Below are 27,175 nucleotides of genomic sequence, written 5' to 3'. Positions count from 1 at the left end.
GATCGACTCGATCCCCCCTGCGTGTTACCATCCTGTTGCCGCAACCCTCGGTCCAGTCCGATCTTAGACTAGGAATAAACTCTATATGCTTAGACTGGGGATGAACTCTGTATGCCTAAGTCAACCCAAGAAACGAGCGTGCGGATGCTCAGCCGACCGGAAAGGTAGGACGCGTAAGCTGGGGATCGAACGGGTGGTAGGTGGGTTCAAGCACATCTCCATATTTCTGCCATGCCAATGCCATTTTTATATCTTGTAAATTCATACAATGGTCCCCTATGCCTTCATGTGAAGTTTTGTGAGAAGACGACCCGTTTTCTATTTTTCACTATTTTTGAAACTTTTTGCAGTTTGGGATTTTTTAAAATTTTTTTAGAAATAGTTTTGTCCCCAAATTTGGTAGAGGTGATCATTGTATTTTTGTTGGCATGCACAAAAAAATTCAGCCAAAAACTCAAAGTGGAGAAGATTTTGTGACTGTTTGAAAAAAGTGTCCCCATTTCAAACACTTTAATGGGTACTGGCAGCAAACCTATAAAATCTCAAATGCTCTTTAAGGGGGAGTGAGTTCTTGAGGTTTGATGAGGGATAGGGGGCCAATATAAGGGCCAAGTACCAGTACCCATTGCACATCATGTGCGCACAGCCCCCTGACCCCCCAATCGTCGGAACCTGCAATGCCGCCGGTTAGGCTCTCTGACGATGCTCCGGCGATTGTGCCTCGGGCGAAAAAAATGTGCCACCAGCACATGCCTGAGCCCAGCATGTGCACCGTGGCTCAAACTCTTAGACTGGGATTGAACTCCATATGCTTAGACATGGAATTAACTCCGTATGCCTAAGCCAACCCACGAAATTAGCGTACGGGCGCTCAACTGGCTGGAGAGGCAGAATGCGCAAGCCAGGGATCGGCCCAATCCCCCTCTATGTGCTACCAGTCCCGCTGCCACAACCCTCGGTCCATGCTACCAATCCTATTGTCGTAACCCTCGATCCGATTCGATCTTAGATTGGGAATGAACTCCGTATCCTTAGACTGGGGATGAACTCCATATGCCTAAGTCAACCAATGAAACGACCGTGCGGGTGCTCAACTGATCGGAGAGGCTAGCCGGAGAGGCAGAATGTGTAAGCTAAGGATCAGCCTGGGCCCTTCTACATGCTTTCGATCCTGCTGCCACAATCCTCGGTCCAATTCGATCTTAGATTGGGAATGAACTTTGTATGCTTAGACATGGAATGAACTTCGTATGCCTAAACTAACCCACGAAATGAGCGTGCGGGTGCTCAGTCAGTCAGAGAGGCAGAATGCATAAGCCAGGGATCAATCCGGTCCCCCTTGCGTGCTGTCGATCCTACTATCGCAATCCTCAATCCGATCTTAGACTGGGAATGAGCTCCATATGCCTAAGACAAACCACGAAACGAGCGTTCAGGCGTTGAGCCGGTCAGAAAGGCATAATGCTCAAGCCAGTGATTGGCTCGATCCCCCTCTGCGTGCTACCGGTCTCGCTGCCACAACCCTCGGTCCGGCTGGGGCTTAGACATGGAATGAACTCCCTATGCCCAGCCCAACCCATGAAACGGGCGTGCGGGCGCTCAATCGATCGGAGAGGCAGAATGCGTAAGCCGGGGATCGGCCCGATCCCTTCTGGGTGCTGTCAATCCTGCTACCACAACCCTCGGCCTGATTTGATCTTAGACTGGGAATGAACTCTATATGCTTAGACTGGGGATGAACTCCGTATGCCTAAGTCAACCCATGAAACGAGTGTGCGGGCGCTTAGTCGGTCGGAGAGCCAAAATGCGCAAGTCGGGATTCAGCTCGATCCCACCCTGTGTGCTTTCGATCCTGCTACCGCAATCTTCGATCTGATCTTAAACTGGGAATTAGCTCCATATGCCGAAGACAACCCACGAAACGAGCGTTCGGGCTCCTGAGCCAGCCAGTGAGGCATAATGCGCAAGCCGGTGATCGACTCGGTCCCCCTCTACGTGCTATAGCCTCGCTGCCACAACCCGCGGTCTGACTGGGGCTTAGACATGGAATGAACTCCCTACGCCTAAGCCAACCCACGAAACGGGCGTGTGGGTGCTCAGCCGATTGAAGAGGCAGAATGCGTAAGCCGAGGATCGACTCGATCCCCCCTGGGTGCTATCGATCTTGCTGCTGCAACCCTCAATCTGATTTGATCTTAGACTGGGAATGAACTCCGTATGCTTAGACTGGGGATGAACTCCGTATGCCTAAGTAAACCCACGTAATGAGCGTACGGGCGCTCAGTCGACCGGAGAGGGCGATCGGAGAGGCATAATGTGCAAGTCGAGAATCAACCTGATCCCTCTCTGCGTGCTGCCGATCCCACTGTCGATCTTGCTACCACAACCGTCGATCTGATTGGGGCTTAGACATGGAATGAACTCCCTATGCCTAAGCCAACCCACGAAACAGCTGTGCGGGCACTCAGCCAACCGGAAAGGCAGAATGCGCAAGTCAGGGATCGGCCCGATCCCCCTTGCATACTGTCGATCCCGCTGCCACAACCCTCACTTCGGTCTGATCTTAGACTGGGGATGAACTCCGTATACCTAAGTCAACCCACGAAACGAGCGTGCGGGCGCTCAGCCGATCGAAGAGGCATAATGCACAAGTTAGGGATCAGCCCGATCCCCCTCTGTGTGCTATCGGTCCCACTGCCGATACTGCTACCACAACCTTCGGTCCGGCTGGGGCTTAGACATGGAATGAACTCCGTATGCCTAGGCCAACCCACGAAACGAGCGTGCAGGCGCTCAATCGGTAAGAGAGGCTGAATGCATAAACCGAGGATCGGCCTAATCCTCCCTGCATGCTGTCGATCCTGCTGCTGGTCCTACTACCGCAACCCTCAGTTCGGTCCAATCTTAGACTGGGAATGAACTTCGTATGCTTAGAAATGGAACCAACTCCTTATGCCTAAGCCAACTCCATATGCTTAGAATGCGCAAGTCAGGGATCGACCTGATCCCCCCTGCCTGCTGTCGATCCTGCTGTCGTAACCCTCGGTTCGGTCTGATGTTAGACTGGGAATGAACTCCGTATGCCTAAGTCAACCCACGAAATGAGCGTGCGGGCGCTGAACCGATCGGAGAGGCATAATGCCTAAGCTGGGGATCGATTCGATCCCCCTCTGCGTGCTGTCGATCTCGCTACCACAACCCTCAGTTCGGTTGGGGCTTAAACATGGAATGAACTCCCTATGCCTAAGCCAACCCACGAAACGGGCGTGCGGGTGCTCAGCCGACTGGAGAGGCAGAATGCACAAGCCGGGGATCGACCCGATCCCTCCTGCGTGCTACCGATCCTACTACCGTAACCCTTGATCCAATCTGATCTTAGACTGGGAATGAACTCCTTATGCTTAGACTGGGGATGAACTTCGTATGCCTAAGTCAACCCATGAAACGAGCGTACGGACGCTCAGCCGACCAGAGAGACAGGATGCGCAAGCGGGGGATCGAATGGGTGGTAGGTGGGTTCAAGCACATCTCCATATTTCTGCCATGCCAACGCCATTTTTATATCTTGTAAATTCATATGATGGTCCCCTACACCTTCATGTGAAGTTTTGTGACAAGACGACCCGTTTTCTATTTTTCACGATTTTTGAAACTTTTTACGGTTTGAGATTTTTTAAATTTTTTTAGAAATAGTTTTGTCCCCAAATTTGGTAGAGGTGATCCTTGTATTTTTGTTGGCATGTACAAAAATATTCAGCTAAAAACTCGAAGTGGAGAAGATTTTGTGACCGTTTGAAAAAAGTGTCCCCATTTCAGACACTTTAATGGCTACTGGCAGCAAACCTATAAAATCTCAAATGCTCTTTAAGGGGGTATGAGTTTTCAAGGTTTGATGAGGGATAGGGGCCCAATATAAGGGCCAAATAACAGCACCCATTGCACATCATGTGCGCACACCCCCCCGGCCCCCCAATCACCGGAACCTCTAATGCCGTCGGTTAGTCTCTCCGGCGATGCTCCGACGATGGTGCCTCGGGTGAAAAAAATTCAGCACTAGCACATGCCCGAGCCCAGCATGTGCACCGTGGCTCAAACTCTTAGACTGGGAATGAACTCCGTATGCTTAGACATGGAATGAACTCCGTATGCCTAAGCCAACCCACGAAACGAGCGTGCGGGCGCTCAGCCGGTCGGAGAGGTAGATGCACAACCCAGGGATCGGACATAGAATGAACTCCCTATGCCTAAGCCAACCCATGAAACGGGGGTGCAGGCGCTCAGTCGGCCGAAGAGGCAGAATGCGTAAGTCGGGGATCGACCCGGTCCCTCTTACGTGCTGTTGATTCTACTGTCGCAACCATCGGTCCAGTCTGATCTTAGACTGGAAATTAACTCCATATGCTTAGATTGGGATGAACTTCGTATGCCTAAGTCAACCCACGGAACGAGCGTGCGGACGCTCAGTCGACCAGGGAGGCAAGATGCGCAAGCCGGGGATCGAACGGGTGGTAGGTGGGTTCAAGCACATCTTCATATTTCTGCCATGCCAATGCCATTTTTATGGCTTGTAAATTCATACAATGGTCCCCTAAGCCTTCATGTGAAGTTTCATGGCAAGATGACCCGTTTTTTCTATTTTTCACGATTTTGGAAACTTTTTGCGATTTGAGATTTTCTAAAATTATTTTAGAAAGAGTTTTGTCCCCAAATTTGGGGGAAGTGATCCTTGTATTTTTGTTGGCATGCACAAAAAAATTCAGCTAAAAACTCGAAATGGAGAAGATTTTCTGACCATTTGAAAAAAGTGTCCCCATTTCGAACACTTTAATGGCTACTGGCAGCAAACCTATAAAATCTCAAATGCTCTTTAAGGGGGTGTGAGTTCTCGAGGTTTGATGAGGGATAGGGGCCCAATATAAGGGCCAAATACCATACCCATTGCACATCATGTGTGCACACCCCCACGGCCCCCCAATCGTCGGAACCCCTAATACCGTCGGTTAGGCTCTCCGACGATGCTCCAGCGATGGTGCCCCGGGCAAAAAAAATTTGGCACTAGCACATGCCCGAGCCCAGCATCTGTACTATGGCTCAAACTCTTAGACTGGGAATGAACTCCGTATGCTTAGACATGGAATGAACTCTGTACGCCTAAGCCAACCCACGAAACGAGCGTGCGGGCGCTCAGCCAGTCGGAGAGGTAGAATACGTAACCCAGAGATCAGCCCGGTCCCCACTTCGTGCTATCGATCTTGCTGTCACCCTCAGCTTAGTCTGATCTTAGACTGGGAATGAACTTCGTATGCCTAAGTCAACCCACGAAACTAGCGTGCGGGCGCTCAGTAGGTCGGAGAGGCAGAATGCGTAGGCAAGGGATCGGCTCGATCCCCCTCTACGTGCTGTCGGTCCCACTGCCACAACCCTCGGTCCGGCTGGGGCTTAGACATGGAATGAACTCCCTATGCCTAAGCCAACCCACAAAACGGGGGTGCAGGCGTTCAGTCGGCCGGAGAGGCAGAATGCGTAAGCCGGGGATTGGCCCGATCCCTCCTGTATGCTATCGATTCTACTGTCTAAACCCTCGGTTCAATCTGATCTTAGACTGAAAATGAACTCTGTATGCTTAGACTTGGATGAACTCCGTATGCCTAAGTCAACCCACAAAACGAGCGTGCGGGCGCTCAGCCGACCAAGGAGGCAGGATGCGCAAGCTAGGGATCGAACGGGTGGTAGGTGGGTTCAAGCACATCCTCATGTTTCTGCCATGCCAATGACATTTTTATGGCTTGTAAATTCATAGAATGGTCCCCTAAGCCTTCATGTGAAGTTTCGTGGCAAGACGACCTGTTTTCTATTTTTCACGATTTTTGAAACTTTTTACGGTTTAGAATTTTTTAAAATTTTTTTAGAAAGAATTTTGTCCCCAAATTTGGTAGAGGTGATCCTTGTATTTTTTTTGGCATGCACAAAAACATTCAGCTAAAAAATCGAAGTGGACAAGATTTTGTGACCGTTTGAAAAAAGTGTCCCCATTTTAGACACTTTAATGACTACTGGCAGCAAACTTATAAAATCTCAAATATGCTTTAAGGGGGTGTGAGTTCTCGAGGTTTGATGAGGGATAGGGGGCCAATATAAGGGCCAAGTACCAGCACCCATCGCACATCATGTGTGCACACCCCCGGCCCCCCTAATCGCCGGAACCCCCAATGTCGTCTGTTAGGCTCTCCGGCGATGCTCCGACGATGGTGCCCCGGGTGAAAAAAATGTGGCACCAGCACATGCCCTAGCCCAACATGTGCACCGTGGCTCAAAATCTTGGACTGGGAATGAACTCCATATTCTTAGACATGGAATGAACTCCGTATGCCTAAGCCAACCCACGAAACGAGCGTGTAGGCGCTCAGCCGACCGGAGAGGCAGAATGCGCAAGCTGGGGATCGGCCCGGCCCCCCCTACATGCTGTCGATCCTACTGTCGCAACCCTCGGTCTGGTCTGATCTTAGACTGGGAATGAACTTTGTATGCATAAGTCAACCCATGAAACAATCATACGGGCACTGAGCCGGCCGAAGAGGCATAATGCGCAAGTCGGGGATCAGCCCGGTCCCCTTCTATGTGCTGTCGGTCCCACTGCCACAACCTTCGGTCTGACTAAAGCTTAGACATGGAATGAACTCCCTATGCCTAAGCCGACCCATGAAACAGGCGTGCGGGCTATCAACCGGTCGGAGAGGCAGAATACGCAAGCTGGGGATCGACTCGATCCCCCCAGCGTGCTGTCGATCTTACTGCCGCAACCCTCGGTCTGGTCTGATTTTAGACTGGGAATGAACTCCGTATGCTTAGACTGGGGATGAACTCCGTATGCTTAAGTCAACCCACAAAATGAGCGTGCGGGCACTCAGTCGACCGAAAAGGCCGGCCGGAGAGGCATAATACGCAAGTCGGGGATCAAGCCAGCCCCCTCTGCGTGCTGTCGATCCCGCTGCCAGTCTTGCTGCCACAACCTTCGGTCCGGCTGGGGCTTAGACATGGAATGAACTCCGTATGCCTAATCCAACCCATGAAACGAGCGTGTAGGCGCTCAGCCGACCGGAGAGGGAGAATGCGTAAGCCAGGGATCGACCCGATCCCCCCTGCGTACTGTCGATCCTACTACCGCAACCGTCGGTCCGGTTTGATCTTAGACTGGGAATGAACTCCGTATGCTTAGACTGGGGATGAACTCCGTATGCCTAAGTTAACCCACAAAACGAGCATCCGGCTGCTCAACTGACCGGAGAGGCATAATGCGCAAGCCGGGGATCTACCCGGTCCCCCTCTACGTGCTGTCGATCCCGTTACTGGTCCTGCTGCCCAACCATGGGTCTGGCTAGGGCTTAGACATGGAATGAACTCCGTATGCCTAAGCCAACTCATGAAATGAGCATGCAGACGCTCAGTCGTCCGGAGAGGTAGAATACGCAAATCGAAGATCGACCCCATCCCTCTTACGTGCTGCCGCAACCCTCGATCCGATCTGATCTTAGACTGGGAATGAACTCCATATGCTTAGACATGGAATGAACTCCATATGCCGAAGCCGACCCATGAAACGAACGTGCGGCCGCTCAGTCGGTCGGAGAGGTAGAATGTGTAAGCCGAGGATCGACCTGATCCCCCCTACGTGCTGTCGATCCTGCTGTCGCAACCCTCAATCCGTTTTGATCATAGACGAGGAATGAACTTTGTATGCTTAGACTGGGGATGAACTCCGTATGCCTAAGTCAACCCACGAAAAGAACGTGCGGGCTCTCAGCTGACAAGAGAAGCAGGATGCGCAAGCTGGGGATAGAACGGGTAGTAGGTGGGTTCAAGCACATCATCATATTTCTGCCATGCCAATGCCATTTTAGTGGCCTGTAAATTCATACAATGATCCCCTAAGCCTTCATGTGAAGTTTTGGGGCAAGACGACCCGTTTTCTATTTTTCACGATTTTTAAAACTTTTTATGGTGCGGTATTTTTTAAAATTTTTTTAGAAAGATTTTTGTCCCCAAATTTGGTCGAGGTAATCCTTGTATTTTTGTTGGCATGCACAAAAAAATTCAGCTAAAAACTCGAAGTGGAGAAGATTTTATGATCGTTTGAAAAAAGTTTCTCCATTTTAGACACTTTAATGGCTACTGGCAGCAAACCTATAAAATCTCAAATGCTCTTGAAGGGGTTGTGAGTTCTCAAGGTTTGATGAGGGATAGGGGGCCAATATAAGGACCAAGTACTAGCACCCATCGCACATCATGTGCCCACACCCCCTAGCCCCCCCAATCGCCGGAACCCCCAATGCCGTTGGTTAGGCTCTCTGATGATGCTCCGGCGATGTTGCCTCGGGCGAAAAAAATGCGACACCAGCACATGGTCGAGCCCAGCACGTGCACCGTGGCTCAAAATCTTAGACTGGGAATGCAATCCGTATGCTTAGACATGGAATGAACTCCGTATGCTTAGACATGGAATGAACTCCGTATGCCTAAGCCAACTCACGAAACGTGCGTGCGGGCGCTCAGTCGACCGGAGAGGTAGAATGCGCAAGTCGAGGATCGGCCCGGCCCCTCTTACATGCTATCGATCCTGTTGCCACAATCCTTAGTCCGGTCCGATCTTAGATTGGGAATGAACTCCATATGCTTAGACTGGGGATGAACTCTGTATGCCTAAGTCAACCCACGAAACGAGCGTACGGGCACTCAACCGGTCGAAGAGGCATAATACGTAAGCCAGGGATCTGCCCGATCCCCCTTTGCGTGCTGCCGATCCTGCCACCGGTCCTGCTGCCATAACCCTGGGTCTGGCTGGGGCTTAGACATGGAATGAACTTCGTATGCCTAAGCCAACCCACAAAACGAGCGTGCGGGCGCTCAATCGACGGAAGAGGGAGAATGCGCAAGCTAGGGATCGGTTCGATCCCCCCTGCATACTACCAATCCTACTGCTGGTCCTGCTACTACAACCTTCGGTCCAGTCCTATCTTAGACTGGGAATGAACTCCGTATGCTTAGACATGGAATGAACTTCGTATGCCTAAGCCGACCCACGAAATGAGTGTGCGGGCACTCAGCCAACCGGAGACGCAGAATGCGTTAGTTGGGGATCCGTCTGGTCCCCCTTGTGTGCTGTCGATCCTGTTGCCACAACCCTTGACCCGGTTTGATCTTAGACTGGGAATGAACTCCGTATGCCTAAGTCAACCCATGAAATGAACGTACGGGCGCTGAGCCTGCCGGAGAGGCATAATGCGCAAGCCGGGGATCAGCCCGATCCCCCCTTACGTGCTGCTGGTCCTGCTACCACAACCCTTGGTCCGGTTGGGGCTTAGACATGGAATGAACTCCCTATGCCTAAGCCAACACACGAAATGGGCGTATGGGCGCTCAGCTGACCGAGGAGGCAGAATGCGCAAGCTGAGGATCAGCCCGATCCCCCCTGCATGCTATCGATCCTACTGTCGTAACCCTCGGTCCGATCCGATCTTAGACTGGGAATGAACTCCGTATGCTTAGATTGGGGATGAACTCCGTATGCCTAAGTCAACCCATGAAACGAGCGTGTGGACGCTCAGCCGACCAGAGAGGCAGGATGCGTAAGCAGGGGATCGAACGGGTGGTAGGTGGGTTCAAGCACATCGTCATATTTCTGCCATGCCAATGCCATTTTTATGGCCTGTAAATTCATACAATGGTCCCCTAAGCCTTCATGTGAAGTTTCGTGGCAAGAAGACCCCTTTTCTATTTTTCACGATTTTCAAAACTTTTTTCGGTTCGGGATTTTTTAAAATTTTTTTAGAAAGAGTTTTGTCCCCAAATTTGGTAGAGCTGATCCTTGTATTTTTTTTGGCATGCACAAAAAAATTCAGCTAAAAACTCGAAGTGGAGAAGATTTTGTGACCGTTTGAAAAAAGTGTCCCCATTTTAGACACTTTAATGGCTACTTGCAACAAACCTATAAAATCTCAAATGCTCTTTAAGGGGGTGTGGTTTCTCGAGGTTTGATGAGGATAGGGGGCCAATATAAGGGCCAAGTACCAGCACCCATTGCACATCATGTGTGCACACCGCCCCGGCCCCCCCAATCGTCGGAACCCCCAATGCCGCCAGTTAGGCTCTCCGACGATAGTGCCCCGGGTGAAAAAAATACAGCACCAGCACATGCCTGGGCCCAGCATGTGCACCGTGGCTCAAAATCTTAGACTGGGAATGAAATCCGTATGCTTAGACATGGAATGAACTCCGTATGCCTAAGCCAACTCACGAAACGAGTGTGCAGGTGCTCAGCCGACCGGAGAGGTAGAATGCATAAGCCAAGGATCAGCTCAATCCCTCCCTGCGTGCTGTCAATCTTGCTGCTTGGTCTGGCCCGATCTTAGACTGGGAATGAACTCCATATGCATAAGTCAACCCATGAAACGAGCGTGCCGGAGGTATAATGCGCAAGCCGGAGATCGACCCGATCCCCCTCTACGTGCTGCTGATCCCACTACCACAACCCTCGGTTCGACTGGGGCTTAGACATGGAATGAACTCCCTATGCCTAAGCCAACCCACGAAATGGGCGTGCGGCGCTCAGCAGGTCGGAGAGGCAGAATGCACAAGTTGGGGATCGGCCCGATCCCCCCTGCGTGCTGTCGATCCTGCTGCTGCAACCTTCGATCCTATCCAATCTTAGACTGAAAATGAACTCCATATGCTTAGACTGGGGATGAACTTCGTTTACCTAAGTCAACCCACGAAACGAGCATACGGGCGCTCAGCCGTTAAGAAAGGCATAATGCGTAAGCCGGGGATCAGCCAAGTCCCCCTCTACGTGCTATCGATCCCGCTACTGGTCCTGCTGCCACAACCCTCAATCTGGCTGGGGCTTAGACATTGAATGAACTTTGTATGCCTAAGCTAACCCACGAAACGACCGAGCAAGCGCTCAACCGATCGGAGAGGCAGAATGCACAAGTCGGGGATCGACCCGATCCTCCCCTGTGGGCTATCGATCCTGCTGCTGGTCCTGTTGCCGCAACCCTTGATCCAGTTCGATCTTAGGTTGGATATGAACTCCGTATGCTTAGACATGGAATGAAATCCGTATGCCTAAGCCAACCCACAAAACGAGCATGTGTGCGGGCACTCAACCGATCGAAGAGGCAGAATGCGCAAGCCGGGGATTGGCCTGATCCCCCTTACATGTTGTCGATCCTGTTGCCATAACCATCAGTTCGGTCCGATCTTAGACTGGGAATGAGCTCTGTATGCCTAAGTTAACCCACGAAACGAGCGTGCGAGCGCTGAGCCAGCCGGAAAGGTATAATGCGTAAGCCAAGGATTAACCCGATCCCCTTTTACGTGCTGCCGGTCCCGCTACCATAACCCTCGATCCAGTTAGGGCTTAGACATGGAATGAGCTCTCTATACCTAAGCCAACCCACGAAACGGGCGTGCGGGCGCTCAACTGGCCGGAGAGGCAGAATGCGTAAGCCGGAGATCGAGTCGATCCCCCCTACGTGCTGCTGATCCTGCTGCTGCAACCCTCGGTCTGGTCCTATCTTAGACTGGGAATGAACTCCGTATGCTTAGACTGGGGATGAACTCCGTATGCCTAAGTCAACCCACGAAACAAGCGTGCGGGCGCTCAACCGACCAGAGAGGCAGGATGCGCAAGCTAGGGATAGAACGGGTGGTAGGTGGGTTCAAGCACATCTTCATATTTCTACCATGCCAATGTGATTTTTATGGCTTGTAAATTCATACAATAGTCCCCTAAGCTTTCATGTGAAGTTTCATGGCAAGACAACCCATTTTCTATTTTTCATGATTTTTGAAACCTTTTGTGGTTCGAGATTTTTTAAACTTTTTTTAGAAAGAGTTTTGTCCCCAAATTTGGTAGAGGTGATCCTTGTATTTTTATTGGTATGCACAAAAAAATTCAGCTAAAAACTCAAAGTGGAGAAGATTTTGTGATTGTTTGAAAAAAGTGTCCCAATTTCAGATGTTTTAATGGCTACTGGCAGCAAACCTATAAAATCTCAAATGTTCTTTAAGGGGGTGTGAGTTCTCGAGGTTTGATGAGTGATAGGGGGCCAATATAAGGGCCATGTACCAGTACCCATCGCACATCATGTGCGCACACCCCCTGGCCCCCCCAATCGCCGGAACCCCCAATGCCATCGGTTAGGCTCTCCGGTGATGCTCCAGCGGTGGTGCCCCGGGCAAAAAAAATGTGGCACCAGCACATGCCCGAGTCTAGCATGTGCACCGTGGCTCAAAATCTTAGACTGGGAATGAACTCTATATGCTTAGACATGGAATGAACTCCCTATGATTAAGCCAACCCACGAAACGAGCGTGCGGGCGCTCAGCTGACTGGAGAGGCAGAATACGCAAGCCGAGGATCAGCCTGGTCCCCCCTGCATGCTACCGATCCTACTGCCGCAACCCTCGGTTCAATCTGATCTTAGACTGGGAATGAACTCTGTATGCTTAGACTAGGGATGAACTCCGTATGCCTAAGTTAACCCATAAAATGAATGTGCGAGCGCTCAGCCAGCCGGAGAGGTCGACCGGAGAGGCATAATGTGTAAGCTGAGGATCAGCTCGGTCCCCCTCTGCGTGCTGCCAATCTCGCTGTCGGTCCTACTGCCACAACCCTCGGTCCGGCTGGGGGTTAGATATGGAATGAACTCCGTATGCCTAAGCCAACCCACGAAATGAGCGTGCAGGTTCTTAGCTGGCCGGAGACACAAAATACGTAAGTCGAGGATCGACCAGGTCCCTCTTGCATGCTATCGATCCTGCTACAGGTCTTGCTGTTGTAACCCTCGGTCTGGTCCGATCTTAGATTGGGAATGAACTCTGTATGCTTAGACATGGAATGAACTCCGTATGCCTAAGCCAACCCACGAAATGAACATGTGGGTGCTCAGGCTATCAAAGAGGCAGAATGCGCAAGCTGGGGACCGACCCGATCCCCCCTACGTGCTGTCGATCCTGCTACCGTAACACTCGGTCTGGTCTGATCTTAGACTGGGAATGAACACCGTATGACTAATTTAACCCACAAAAAGAGCGTGCGGGCACTGAGCCGGCCGGAGAGGCATGCTGTCGATCTCGCTGCCACAACGCTCGTTCCGGCTGGGGCTTAGACATGGAATAAACTCCCTATGCCTAAGCCAACTCAGGAAACAGGTGTGCGGGTGCTCAACAGACTGGAGAGGCAGAATGCGCAAGCTGAGGATCGGCCTAATCCCCCCTGTATGCTATCGATCCTGCTGTCACAACCCTCGGTTCGATCCGATCTTCGACTGGGAATGAACTCCATTTGCTTAGACTGGGGATGAACTCCGTATGCCTAAGTCAACCCACGAAATGAGCGTGCGGGTGCTTAGCCAGTTGGAGAGGCCAATCGGAGATGCATAATGCGCAAGCCGAGGATCAGGCCGGTCCTCTTCTACGTGCTATCGATCCCGTTACCGGTCCTGCTGCCATAACCTTCAGTCCGGCTGGGGCTTAGACCTGGAATGAACTTCGTATGCCTGAGCCAACCCACAAAATGAGTGTATGGGCGTTAAGCTGGCCGGAGAGGTAGAATACGTAAGTCAAGGATCAGCCCGCTCTCCCTCTGTGTGCTGCTGATCCTACTGCTGGTCCTGCTGTCGCAATCCTCGATCCAGTCAGATCTTACACTGGGAATGAACTCCATATGCTTAGACATGGAATGAACTCCGTATGCCTAAGCCAACCCACGGAACGAGCATGTGGGCGCTCAGCCTGCCAAAAAGGCTAAAGTGCAAGTCGAGGATCAACCCGGTCCCCTAATGCGTGCTGTCGATCCTGCTGTCATAACCCTCAGTCTGGTCTGATCTTAGACTGGGAATGAACTCCGTATGCCTAAGTCAACCCACAAAACGAACGGTCGGGCGCTGAGCCACCCGAAGAGGCAAAATGTGTAAGTCAGGGATTGACCCGATCCCCCTCTACGTGCTGCCGGTCCCGCTACCACAACCCTCGATCTGGCTGGGGCTTAGACATGGAATGAACTCTCTATGCCTAAGCCAACCCACAAAACGGGTGTGCGGGTGCTCAGCCAGTCAGAGAGGTAGAATGCGTAAGCTGGGGATCAGCCCGGTCCCCCTTGTGTGTTGTCGATCCTGCTGCCGCAACCCTCAGTCTGGTCTGATCTTAGACTGGGAATGAACTCCATATACCTAGATTGGGGATGAATTCCGTATGCCTAAGTCAACCCGTGAAACGAGCATGCGGACGCTCAGTCGGCCAGAGAGGCAAGATGCGCAAACCAGGGATCGAATGGGTGGTAGGTGGGTTCAAGCACATCTTCATATTTCTGACGTGCCAATTTTGTGACCGTTTGAGAAAAGTGTCCCTATTTCAGACACTTTAATGGCTACTGGCAGCAAACCTATAAAATCTCAAATGCTCTTTAAGGAGGTGTGAGTTCTCGAGGTTTGACGAGAGATAGGGGGCCAATATAAGGGCCAAGTACCAGCACCCATAGCACATCATGTGCGCACACTCGTCGGCCCCCCCAATCACCAGAACCCCCAATGCCGTCGGTTAGACTCTCTGATGATGCTCCGACGATGCTCTGGCCATGGTGCCTTGGGCAAAAAAAATGCAGCACCAGCACATGCTTGAGTCTAGTATGTGCACCGTGGCTTAAACTCTTATACTGGGAATGAACTCCGTATGCTTAGACATGGAATGAACTCCGTATGCCTAAGCCAACCCACGAAATGAGCAGCGAGCGCTCAGTCAACCGGAGAGGCAGAATGCGCAAGCCGGGGATCCCCATCCCCCTCTGCGTGCTACCGATCTTGCTGCCACAACCTTTGATCTGGTTGGGGCTTAGACATGGAATGAACTCCCTATGCCTAAGCCATCACACAAAACGGACGTGCAGGCGCTCACCCGGTCGGAGAGGTAGAATACGTAAGCTGGGGATCAGCCTGGTCCCCCCTGCGTGCTACTGATCCTGCTATCGTAACCCTCGGTCCAGTCTGATCTTAGACTGAGAATGAACTCTGTATGCTTAGACTGGGGATGAACTTCGTATGCCTAAGTCAACCCACGAAACGAGCGGACGGGCGCTCAGCCGATCGAAGAGGCCGGCTGGAGAGGTAGAATGCACAAGCCGTGGATCGACCTGGTCCCCCCTGTGTGCTTCCGATCCTACTGCTAGTCCTGCTGCTACAACCCTCGGTCCAATCTGATCTTAGACTGGGAATGAACTCCGTATGCTTAGACATGGAATGAACTCTGTATGCCTAAGCCAACCTACGAAATGAGCGTACGGGTGCTCAACCAGCCGGAGAGGCAGAATACATAAGCTGGGGACCAGCCTGGTCCCCCCTACGTGCTGTCGATCCTGCTACCCCAACCCTCAGTTCGATCCAATCTTAGACTGGGAATGAACTCCGTATGCCTAAGTCAACCCATGAAACGAGCATTCGGGCGTTGAGCCGGCCGGAGAGGCATAATGTTCTCTAGAACTGGCTTTCTTGCCTCTTCCATGCCCATGCTCCTAGGCCTCTGGTTGTTGGCTAGCAACGTCGATTTGGGATGCCATATCCTTAATCATGATCTAACTTGCACAACACAAACACGCAGAATCAAACTCGACTTGATACCAACTATCACGGGCTCCGACCTTAGACTCAGAAACCGTGCGACCTTAGGCTTGGAATCTCTTCTTTTATGCCTAAGTTAGCCTAAAACACAAGCGTGCGGACACTAGAACAATGGGAAGGGCTGATTATGCAAGTTAAAGAGAAACAGGATAAGAAGATAGAATTCTGGAAATGCTATTGTATTCACTGAAACAGAAGTGTTTGATGGTGTACAAATAAGGGTGGAGCAGCCCTCTATTTATAGTTGAGGCTCCAGCTACAACTTAATGGCATATCCCTAGAATAAAGGCTAAAATCATGGGATTATACAGGTTACAATCAATCAGGATGCTAACTCCTGATTTTTAGGGTCAACCAAATCTGCCAGGATGCTCTACCTGATCCTGCCTGCTTCCAGAAGCTTCCCTTGCGTGTGCTTCCCTTGCGTGTCTAGCACCCTGGGCCCTTCTGGATGTGGTGCGGGCAGCTTGTATGCCAGGGCTTGGTCTCACAGGCTGGCCTACAAGTTGGGCGGGCATTCTGAACTCGTTTGCTAGGCTTTGTGCATAGATACCCGCCAGCACACCCGGTCTGTAGGCCTTAACTTCTGGCTCACCTGCTGGTGCACCTGATGTGCTTGACGCGCTCGCCCAGGGCATGACATTCTCTCGCACCTGATTATGCAATGCCCTCATTGCGTCTTCTGCATGGTACTGCCTGATTTGGTCCCCGAACTGCCCTAAGTCATCTACTAGTTCCCAGCTCGCCTCACTATTTGGAAGTCCCTTCCAGCGTACCAAGTACTCTTGTCTTGGCTGATAATTCTTTCGTCTCACCTCTCAGTCAGCTATGATGCTGTGGACCTCCTTTTCATATGAAGCCCTTGCTCCCAATGGTGCACGCTTTGACTCTACCTGTCCTGGATCTCCCTTATCCTCATAGAATGGCTTGAGCATGCTCACATGGAACACCGGGTGTACCCTGGACTTGGGTGGCATATCCATCTTGTAGGCAACCTTGCCTACCCTCTTGACTACTCAAAAAGGTCTCTCATACTTCGGACTAGGCCTTTGTGCAGCCCTCTATGGTGCACAATGGGATGCAGCTTCACCAACACCAAGTCTCCAACCTAGAACTGCACGTCCCGCCTATTCTGGTCTGCCCACTTCTTCGACCTCTTGGTCGCCTTGTGTAGACAAACTCTGGCCAAGTTAGTTTGCTCCTACCATGCCTTGGCAAACTTGTATGCTGCTGGATTCAGCCCTGTATAACCTGCAGCAGTCGAACTGGGTGTTAGTGGTTGTTGCCCTGTGACAACCTCAAATGGGCTCTAGTTCGTTGCCTCGCTCCTTTGAAAGTTGTAGGAAAACTGCGCAATATCTAGCAGCTTTGGCCAGTCCCTTTGTATGGCACTCACATAGTGCCTCAGGTAGATCTATAATAGTCCATTTACTCACTCTGTCTACCCATCGGTCTGCGGATGCATGCTGGTGGAAAAGTTCAAGTCTAACCCTAACAGCTCGAACAACTCAGTCCAGAACCTACCCGTGAAACGCCCGTCCCGATCACTAACAATGGTCTTCGGCACTCCCCAGTACTTAACCATATTCTTCAGGAACAATCAAGCTGCCTCCTCGGCTGGGCACTCCTTGGTTACTGGAATGAAGATTCTATACTTGGAAAACCTATCCACCACTACCATGATGCTTCCAAACCCTTCTGCTTTGGGTAGACTGACTATAAAGTCCAGAGAAACACTGTTCCATGGTCACTCTGGCACTGGCAATGGCTCTAAGAGACCCCCTGGTTTCTTGAGCTCCACCTTGTCCTGTTGGCACAAAAGACAAGTCTTCACATAGGCCTCCACATCATCCCTCATGTATGGCCAGTAGTACCGATCCTCGATCAGCGCCAGAGTGTGGCTCACTTCGAGGTGTCTAGCCCACCTTGAATCATGGCATTCTTGCAAAACTTCCTTGTGGAGCTTTCCGTGCTGCGGCACAAACAGTCTACTGCCCCTGGTGTATAGTAACCCATCCTGCAAACAAAACTGCCTAGTCTTACCTTGCTAGGCGTACTCCATCAAAGCCTTGGCTGTAGGATCATACGTAAGTCCCTCCTTGCTGCGCGGCACCAATGACCCCTCTGGTTGGCTAATGGCAGCAAGGTAAGCCTTTCTGCTCAGGGCGTCTACCACTAGGTTCACCCATCCTGGCTTGTACTCCATCTAAAAATCAAATTCTGTAAGAAAATCTTACCATCTCGCCTGCTTGGGGGACAGCTTCTTCTGCGTTTGGAAGTAGCTGGTCGCCACATTGTCCATCCTCACCATGAACCTCAACCCCAACAGGTAATGGCACCAAGTGCGCAAGCAGTGTACCACTGCAATCATCTCTTTTTCTTGGACCGTGTACTTACATTCAGTCTCGTTCAGCTTCCTGCTCTCGAACGTGACTGGACGTCCCTCCTGCATCAACACGCCCCCTATGGCAAAGTCTGATGCATTCGTATGTACCTCATACGGCTTGGCATGGTCTGGCAAGGCCAAGATTGGCTCTTCGGTCACAGCCCGCTTCAACCTATCAAAGGCTTCCTGGCACCCTGAGCTCCACTCCCATGCTCTCCCTTTCTTGAGTAAGTCAGTCAATGGCGTGGCTATTGCTGAGTGACCTTTGATGAAGCGCCTGTAGTAGTTAACCAACCCAAGGAACGATCTCAACTAAGTGACCTTGGCTAGCAGTTGCCACTCCAGGATGGTGTGTATCTTGCCTTCATCCATGCGTATCCTACCACCTCCCACTATGTGGCCTAGGAACGGGATCTCCTGCTGGGCGAATGAGCACTTCTCCCTCTTGACAAATAGCTTGTGCACCTGTAACACCTTGAACACCTATCTCAAGTGGTCTACATCTCTCCCAAAGTCTGGCTATAGATCACAATGTCATCCAAATAAACCACAATAAATCGATCAAGGAACGACTGAAGTACCTTGTTCATAAAGGTGCAGAATGTTGCTGGGGTGTTTGTGAGTCCGAAAGGCATCACCAAGAGCTCATACGAACCATATCGAGTGACATATGTTGTCTTTGGCTCATCTCCCTCCATGATCCTGACTTGATAGTAGCCCGACCTCAAATCCAGCTTGGTGAACCATCTTGCGCTCCCAAGTTGATCGAACAAGTCCGTAATGAGTGGGATGGGGTACTTGTTCTTGATGGTTAGCTTGTTCAAAGCTCGGTAGTCTATGCACAGTCGTAACGACCCATCATGCTTGCACTGGAATAGAACCGACGCACCATAGGGACCTTCGATGGCCTGATTAAGCCAGCATCAACTAACTCTTTGAGCTGCTTCCTCAACTCTTCCAACTCTGGTGGAGACATTCGGTAAGGGGCTCTAGCTAGTGGCTTGGCCTCAGACACCAGCTTGATCTTGTGGTCCACCTCCCTCTTAGGTGGTAGCTTGCTAGGCAGCTTTGCGGGCATTACATCACTAAAGGTCTTCAGCACCTTTAGCCCCTCCAAGGGTGACTTGATCTCCTTCTCCCTTGGCTCATCATATTTCAGGCCTGCCAAGAAGGTGTCTTCTTATCTACTTACCGCCTTGGCAAATTGGATGGCTGACACCACCCGTGACCCAACTTCGGACCCTCTCCTCAATGGCACTAGGCATTGGCACCGTGCATCCAAGATGTAAACACAATTGACAAAAGGCACAAGGAAGGCATTAATCCGAACAAGGAAATCCAACCCAATCACAAACTCATAGTCGTCAAAGGGTATTACCTTTATGGTTTCCTTGCCTTTCCAATCTCTAAGCTGCAACTCCACTCCTCATTCTACTCCAATGGCTGGAACCTTCTTGGAGTTCACCGTTTTGATGGTACCAGTCATTTTCTGCACCTTTAGTCTAAGCTTTCGGGCTCCATCACCTGAAATAAAAAGATGTGAGGCACCTGTGTCCACCAGTGCGCTCACCTTACTCTGGACAGCATTGAGCCTTTTGGCTGCGGCTCTCCTTACTCTGGACAGCATTGAGCACCAACGACCCAAGCTTTGCTGCCCCTGACTCTGGCTTCTCGTCAGACTCTTTGTCTACAGCAGCCAGTTTGCCCTTCTGCGGGCAATTGCGTGCTATGTGGCTCCCTCCACATAGGTAGCATGCTAGTGGCTCTCAGTCCCCTTTTACTTTCTACTTGCCTGCTGGTGCCTCCTCTCACCATCTTTGCTTGAACGGTCTCAGTCTCCATCTCTGGACTTTTGGTCATGGTCCTTCCTTTGGACTGCTTCTTCTGGTCCCTATCGTCCCTACCCTTACCCTTGGGCTTGGTAGACTCAAACTTGTTCAGAGGCTTGAACTCTATCAAGGCTTCGACAGTAGTCATGGCTTTAGCCAAGTCATGAACTCCTCTCTTTTGTAGCTCATGCTTCACCCATGGCTTCAACCCATCCATGAAAGTAAGTAAGGCATCCTTCTTACCTAGATCCGAGATCTGTATCATTAGTTCAAAGAATTTCTAGACATACTCCCTTATGTCCCCTTGCTGGCTCAGCCTGTGCAACTTTGCCCATGCCTCATCATCGGTATACTTCGGGTAAAATTGTTCTCTAAACTCCTTTTGGAACTCTGCCCAGGTTCTAATCTTGGCGCTCCCGTGCCTGACATCATCACACCTGTGCCTCCACCACAATAAGTCTACATCAGTGAGATACATAGCAGCAGTGCTTACCTTTATCACCTCGTCTTGCATGCCCATGGCTTGGAAGTTCTGCTCCATACCCTATAGGTAGTCATCTACTTCCTTGGCTGCCCTAGTCCCCTTGAACTCCTTAGGCTTGGGGACATCCAATCTGGACTTGGACACTCCAGCAAACATGCCATTCCCAATGGCAGTCTTGCAAGCAACGAGCTCACTGGCAAGCTCTTCCATCCGCTGGTGCATGGCCTCCATGCCATCGCGCAAGGTCAGTACTTCAGCCTCCAAGGTCTGATTCTTTCGGGTGAACACATCCATGCCTTTGTTGAAAGCAGCTTCCAGCTCACTTTGGATCTCCTCCCCCATGGAGTCTAGCGATGCAATGTGAGTGTCTACCTCCTAAAGCTTCTCCCCCATGTTGCCTACGGTCACCTCCACCTTGGCCAGCCTATCGTCCAAGATAGACTAGATATCTCTAGAACTAGCTTTCTTGCCTCTTCCACGCCCATACTCCTGGGCCTTTGGTAGTTGGCTAGCAACGTCGCTTTGGGATGCCATCTCCTCAATCATGATCTAACCTGCACAACATAAACACGCAGAATCAAACTTGCTCTGATACCAACTGTCATGTGCTCTGACCTTAGATTCAGAAACTGTGTAGCCTTAGGCTTGGAATCTCCTCCTTTGTGCCTAAGTCAGCCTAAAACACAATCGTGCGGGCACTAGAACAATGGGAAGGGCTGATTACGCAAGTTAAAGAGAAACAGGATTAGAAGACAGAATTCTGAAAATGCTCTTGTATTCACTGAAACAGAAGTTTTTAATGGTGTACAAATGAGGGTGGAGTAGCCCTCTATTTATAGTTGAGGCTCCAGCTACAACTTAATGGCATATCCCTAGAATAAAGGCTAAAATCATGGGATTATACAGATTACAATCAATCAGGATGCTAACTACTGATTTTTAGGGTCAACCAAATCTGCCAGGATGCTCTAGCTGATCCTGCCTGCTTCCAGAAGCTTCCCTTGTGTGTCCAGCACCTTGGGCCCTTTTGGATGTGGTGCGGGCAGCTCGTATGCTAGGCCTTGGTCTCACGAGCTGGTCTGCAAGTTGGGCGGGTCTTCTAAACTCGTTCGCTAGGCTTTATGCATAGATACCCACCAGCACACCAGGTCTGCGGGCCTTAACCTCTGGCTCGCCTGCTGGTGCACCTAATGTGCCTGGCGTGCCCACCCAAGGTGTGACACGGGTGCTCAGCCGGTTAGAGAGGTAGAATGCGCAAGCCGAGGATCGATCCGATCCCTCTTGCGTGCTGTCGATCCGACTGCTGGTCCTATTGCCGTAACCCTCGGTCCGACTGGGGCTTAGACATAGAATGAACTCCGTATGCCTAAGCTAACCCACGAAACGAGTGTGCGGACGCTCAGCCGACCGGAAAGGCATAATGCGAAAGCCGGGGATCGGCCCGGTCCCCCTTGCGTGCTGTCGATCTTGCTACCACAACCCTCGGTCCAGTCCGATCTTAGACTGGGAATGAACACCGTATGCTTAGACATGGAATGAACTCCCTATGCCTAAGCCAACCCACGAAACAAGCGTGCGGGCGCTCAGTCGGTGGGAGAGGCAGAATACGCAAGCCAGGGACCAACCCGATCCCCCCTGTGTGCTGTCGATCCTGCTGCAGCAAGCCTCGGTCTAGTCTAATCTTGGACTGGGAATGAACTCTGTATGCCTAAGTCAACCCACAAAACAAGCGTGCGGGCACTGAGCCAACCGAAAAGGCATAATGCACAAGCCGAGGATCGACCCAGTCCCCCTTTACGTGCTATCGGTCCCGCTGCCACAACCCTTGGTCTGGTTGGGGCTTAGACATGGAATGAACTCCCTATGCCTAAGCCAACCCAAGAAACGGGCGTGCGGGCGCTCAGCCGGCTGGAGAGGCAGAATGCGCAAGCTGGGATCGACCCGATCCCCCCTACGTGCTGCGGTCCTACTGCAGCAACCCTCGGTCCGGTTCGATCTTAGGCTGGGAATGAACTCCGTATGCTTAGACTGGGGATTAACTTCGTATGCCTAAGTCAACCCATGAAACGAAAGTGCTGGCGCTCAGCCGACCAGAGAGGCAGGATGCACAAGCCGAGGATCGAACGGGTGGTAGGTGGGTTCAAGCACATCTTCATATTTCTATCGTGCCAATGCCATTTTTATGGCTTGTAAATTCATACAATGGTCCCCTAAGCCTTCATGTGAAGTTTCTTGGCAAGACAACCCATTTTCTATTTTTCATGATTTTTGAAACTTTTTGTGGTTTGGGATTTTTTAAACTTTTTTTAGAAAGAGTTTTGTCCCCAAATTTGGTAGAGGTGATCCTTGTATTTTTTTTGGCTTGCACCAAAAAATTCAGCCAAAAACTCGAAGTGGAGAAGATTTTGTGACCGTTTGAAAAAAGTGTCCCCATTTCAGACACTTTAATGGCTTCTGGCAGCAAACCTATAAAATCTTAAATGCACTTTAAGGGGGTGTGAGTTCTCGAGGTTTGATGAGGGATAGGGGGCCAATAAAAGGGCCAAGTACCAGCACCCATCACACATCATGTGCGCACACCCCCGGCCCCCCCAATTCGAAACCCCCAATGCCGCCAATTAGGCTCTTCGGTGATGCTCTGACGATGGTGCCCGAGGAGAAAAAAATACGGCACCAGCACATGCCCGAGCCCAGCATGTGCACCGTGGCTCAAAATCTTAGACTGGGAATGAACTCCGCATGCTTAGACATGGAATGATCTCCGTATGCCTAATCCAACCCACGAAATGAGCGTGCGGGCGCTCAGCCAGTCGAAGAGGCAGAATGGGCAAGTCGGGGATCAACCCAGTCCCCCCTACATGCTATCGATCTTGCTATCGCAACCCTCAGTCTGGTCTGATCTTAGATTGGGAATGAACTCTGTATGCATAAGTCAACCCATGGAACGAGCGTGCGGGCGCTGAGCCGGCCGAAGAGGCATAATGCTCAAGTCGGGGATCGACCCAGTCCCCCTCTGCGTGCTGCCGGTCCCGCTACCACAACCCTCAGTCCGACTGGGCGTAGACATGGAATGACCTCCCTATGCCTAAGCCAACCCACGAAACGGGCATGTGGGTGCTCAGTCGGCCGGAGAGGCAGAATGCACAAGCCAAGGATCGGCCCAGTCCCCTCTGCGTGCTGTCGATCTTGCTACCGCAACCCTCGATCCGATCCGATCTTAGACTAGGAATGAACTCCGTATGCTTAGACTAGGAATGAACTCTGTATGCCTAGACTAGGAATGAACACTGTATGCTTAGCCATGGAATGAACTCCGTATGCCTAAGCCAACTCATGAAACGAGCATGCGGGCGCTTAGTCGACCGGAGAGGTAGAATGCCCAAGCCAGGGATCGGCCCGATCCCTCCTGCGTGCTGTCGATCCTACTACCACAACCCTAGGTCCAGTCCGATCTTAGACTGGGAATGAACTCTGTATGCATAAGTCAACCCACGAAACGAGCGTGCGGGTGCTGAGCCGGCCGAAGAGGCATAATGCGCAAGTCGGGGACCAGCCCGATCCCCCTCTGCATGCCGCCAGTCCCGCTGCCACAACCCTTGGTCTGGCTGGGGCTTACACATGGAATGAACTCCCTATGCTTAAGCCAACCCAAGAAATGGGCGTGCGGGTGCTCAGCCGGTCGGACAGGCAGAATGCGCAAGCTGGGGACCGCAACCCTTGGTCCAGTCTGATCTTAGACTGGGAATGAACTTCGTATGCTTAGACTGGGGATGAACTCCGTATGCCTAAGTCAACCCACGAAACAAGCGTACGGGCGCTCAGCCGACCAGAGAGGTAGGATGCGTAAACCGGAGATCGAACAGGTGGTAGGTGGGTTCAAGCACATCTTCATATTTCTGCCATGCCAATGCCATTTTTATGGCTTGTAAATTCATACAATGATCCCCTAAGCCTTCATGTGAAGTTTTGTGGCAAGAAGACCCGTTTTCTATTTTTCACGATTTTGGAAACTTTTAGTGGTTCGAGATTTTTTAAAATTTTTTTAGAAAGAGTTTTGTCCCCAAATTTGGTAGAGGTGATCCTTGTATTTTTGTTGGCATGCATAAAAAAAATTCAGTTAAAAACTCCAAGTGGAGAAGATTTTGTGATCGTTTGAAAAAAGTGTCCCCATTGTAGACACTTTAATTACTACTGGCAGCAAACCTATAAAATCTCAAATGCTCTTTAAGGGGGTGTGAGTTCTCGAGGTTTGAAGAGGGATAGGGGGCCAATAATGGCCAAGTACCAGCACCCATCGCACATCATGTGCGCACACCCCCCCGCCCCCCCAAATCGTCGGAACCCTCAATGGCGCCGGTTAGGCACTCTGACGATGCTCCGGCAATGGTGCCCCGGGAGAAAAAAAATGCGGCACCAGCACATGCCCGAGCCTAGCATGTACATCGTGGCTCAAAATATTAGACTGGGAATGAACTCCGTATGCTTAGATGTGGAATGAACTCAGTATGCCTAAGCTAACCTACGAAAAGAGCGTGCGGGTGCTCAGCTGGCCAGAAAGGCAGAATGCGCAAGTCGGGGATTAGCCCGGTCCCCCCTATGTGCTGTCGATCCTGCTGTCGCAATCCTCGGTCTGGTCTGATGTTAGACTGGGAATGAACTCCATATGCATAAGTTAACCCACGGAACGAGCGTGCGGGCGCTGAGCTGGCCGAAGAGGCATAATGCGCAAGCCGGGGATCGGCCTGGTCCCTCTCTATGTGCTACCGGTCTTGCTACCAGAACCCTTGGTCTGGCTGGGGCTTAGGCATGGAATGAACTCCCTATGCCTAAGCCAACACACGAAACGGGCGTGCGGGCACTCAACCGACCGAAGAGGCAGAATGCGCAAGCTGGGGATCAGCCCGATCCCCCCAGCGTGCTGTCGATCCCACTGCCACAACCCTCGGTCCGACTGTGGCTTAGACATGGAATGAACTCCTATGACTACGCCAACCCATTAAACGAGAATGCAGGGCACTCAATCAATCGGAAAGGCAGAATGCGCAAGCCGGGAATCGGCTCGGTCCCCCCTGCGTGCTACCGATCCTGCTGTCACAACCCTCGGTCTGGTCCGATCTTAGACTGGGAATGAACTCCGTATGCTTAGATTGGGGATGAACTTCGTATGCCTAAGTCAACCCAAGAAACGAGCATGCGGCCGCTCAGTTGGCTGGAGAGGCATAATGTACAAATCGGGGATCAACCTGATCCCCCTCTGCGTGCTATCGATCCCGCTGTTGGTCCTGCTGCCACAACCTTTGGTCCGGCTGGGGTTTAGACATGGAATGAACTTCGTATGCATAAGCCAACTGATGAAATGAGTGTGCAGGCGCTCAGTCGATCGGAGAGGCAAAATGCGTAAGTCGGGGATCGACTCGGTCCCTCCTGCTTGCTGTCGATTCTGCTGCTAATCCTAGTACCATAACCCTCGGTCCGATCCGATCTTAGACTAGGAATGAACTATGTATGCTTAGACATGGAATGAACTCCATATGCCTAAGCCAACCCACAAAACGAGCGTGCGGGCGTTCAACCGGTCGGAGAGGCAGAATGCGTAAGCCGAGGATTGACCCGGTCCCCCCTGCATGTTGTCGATCTTGCTACTGGTCCTGCTGCTGCAACCCTCGATCCAATCCGATCGAATCTTAGACTGAGAATGAACTTCGTATGCTTAGACATGGAATGAACTCCGTATGCCTAAGCCAACCCATGAAATGAGTATGCGGGCGCTCAGTCAGCCGGAGAGGCAGAATGCGCAAGCCAGGGATCGGCCCGATCCCCCCTGCGTGCTATCAATCCTACTATCGCAACCCTTGGTCCGGTCTGATCTTAGACTGGGAATGAACTCTGTATGCCTAAGTCAACCCACGACGAGCATACGGGCGCTGAGTCGATCGGAGAGGCAAAATGCGCAAGCCGGGGATCGGCCTGGTCCCCCTCTGTGTGCTGTCAGTCCTGCTGCCACAACCCTCGGTCTGGTTGGGGCGTAGACATGGAATGAACTCCCTATGCCTAAGCCAACCCACAAAATGGGTGTGCGGGTGCTTGGCCGATCGGAGAGGTAGAATGTGTAAGCCGGGGATTGGACCGGTCCCCCCTGCGTGCTGCCGATCCTTCTATCGCAACCCTTGGTCTGGTCTGATCTTAGAGTAGGAATGAACTCCATATGCTTAGACTGGGGATGAACTCCATATGCCTAAGTCAACCCACGAAACAAGCGTGCGGGCGCTAAGCCGACCAGAGAGGCGGGATGTGCAAGCTGGGGATCGAACGGGCGGTAGGTGGGTTCAAGCACATCTTCATATTTCTGCCATGCCAATACCATTATTATGTCTTGTACATTCATACAATTTTCCCCTAAGCCTTCATGTGAAGTTTCGTGGCAAGACGACCCGTTTTCTATTTTTCATGATTTTTAAAAGTTTTTACGGTTCGGGATTTTTTAAAAATTTTTTAGAAAGAGTTTTATCCCCAAATTTGGTAGAGGTGATCCTTGTATTTTTGCTTGCATGCACAAAAAAATTCAGCTAAAAACTCGAAGTGGAGAAGATTTTGTGACCGTTTGAAAAAAATATCCCCATTTCAGACACTTTAATAGCTACTGGCAGCAAACCTATAAAATCTCAAATGCTTTTTAAGGGGGTGTGAGTTCTCGAGGTTTGATGAGGGATAGGGGGCCAATATAAGGGTCAAGTGTCACACCTTGGGTGGGTGCACCAGGCACATCAGGCGCACCAGCAGGTGAGCCAGAGGTTGAGGCCCGCAG

This window comes from Durio zibethinus, chromosome 8, assembly GCF_047325235.1.
Source record: "Durio zibethinus cultivar Kanyao isolate XHJ-2024 chromosome 8, ASM4732523v1, whole genome shotgun sequence".
NCBI classification, from domain to species: Eukaryota; Viridiplantae; Streptophyta; class Magnoliopsida; order Malvales; family Malvaceae; genus Durio; species Durio zibethinus.
The sequence above is the reverse complement of the archived record's forward strand: the minus strand, read 5'-3'. Positions refer to the sequence as shown.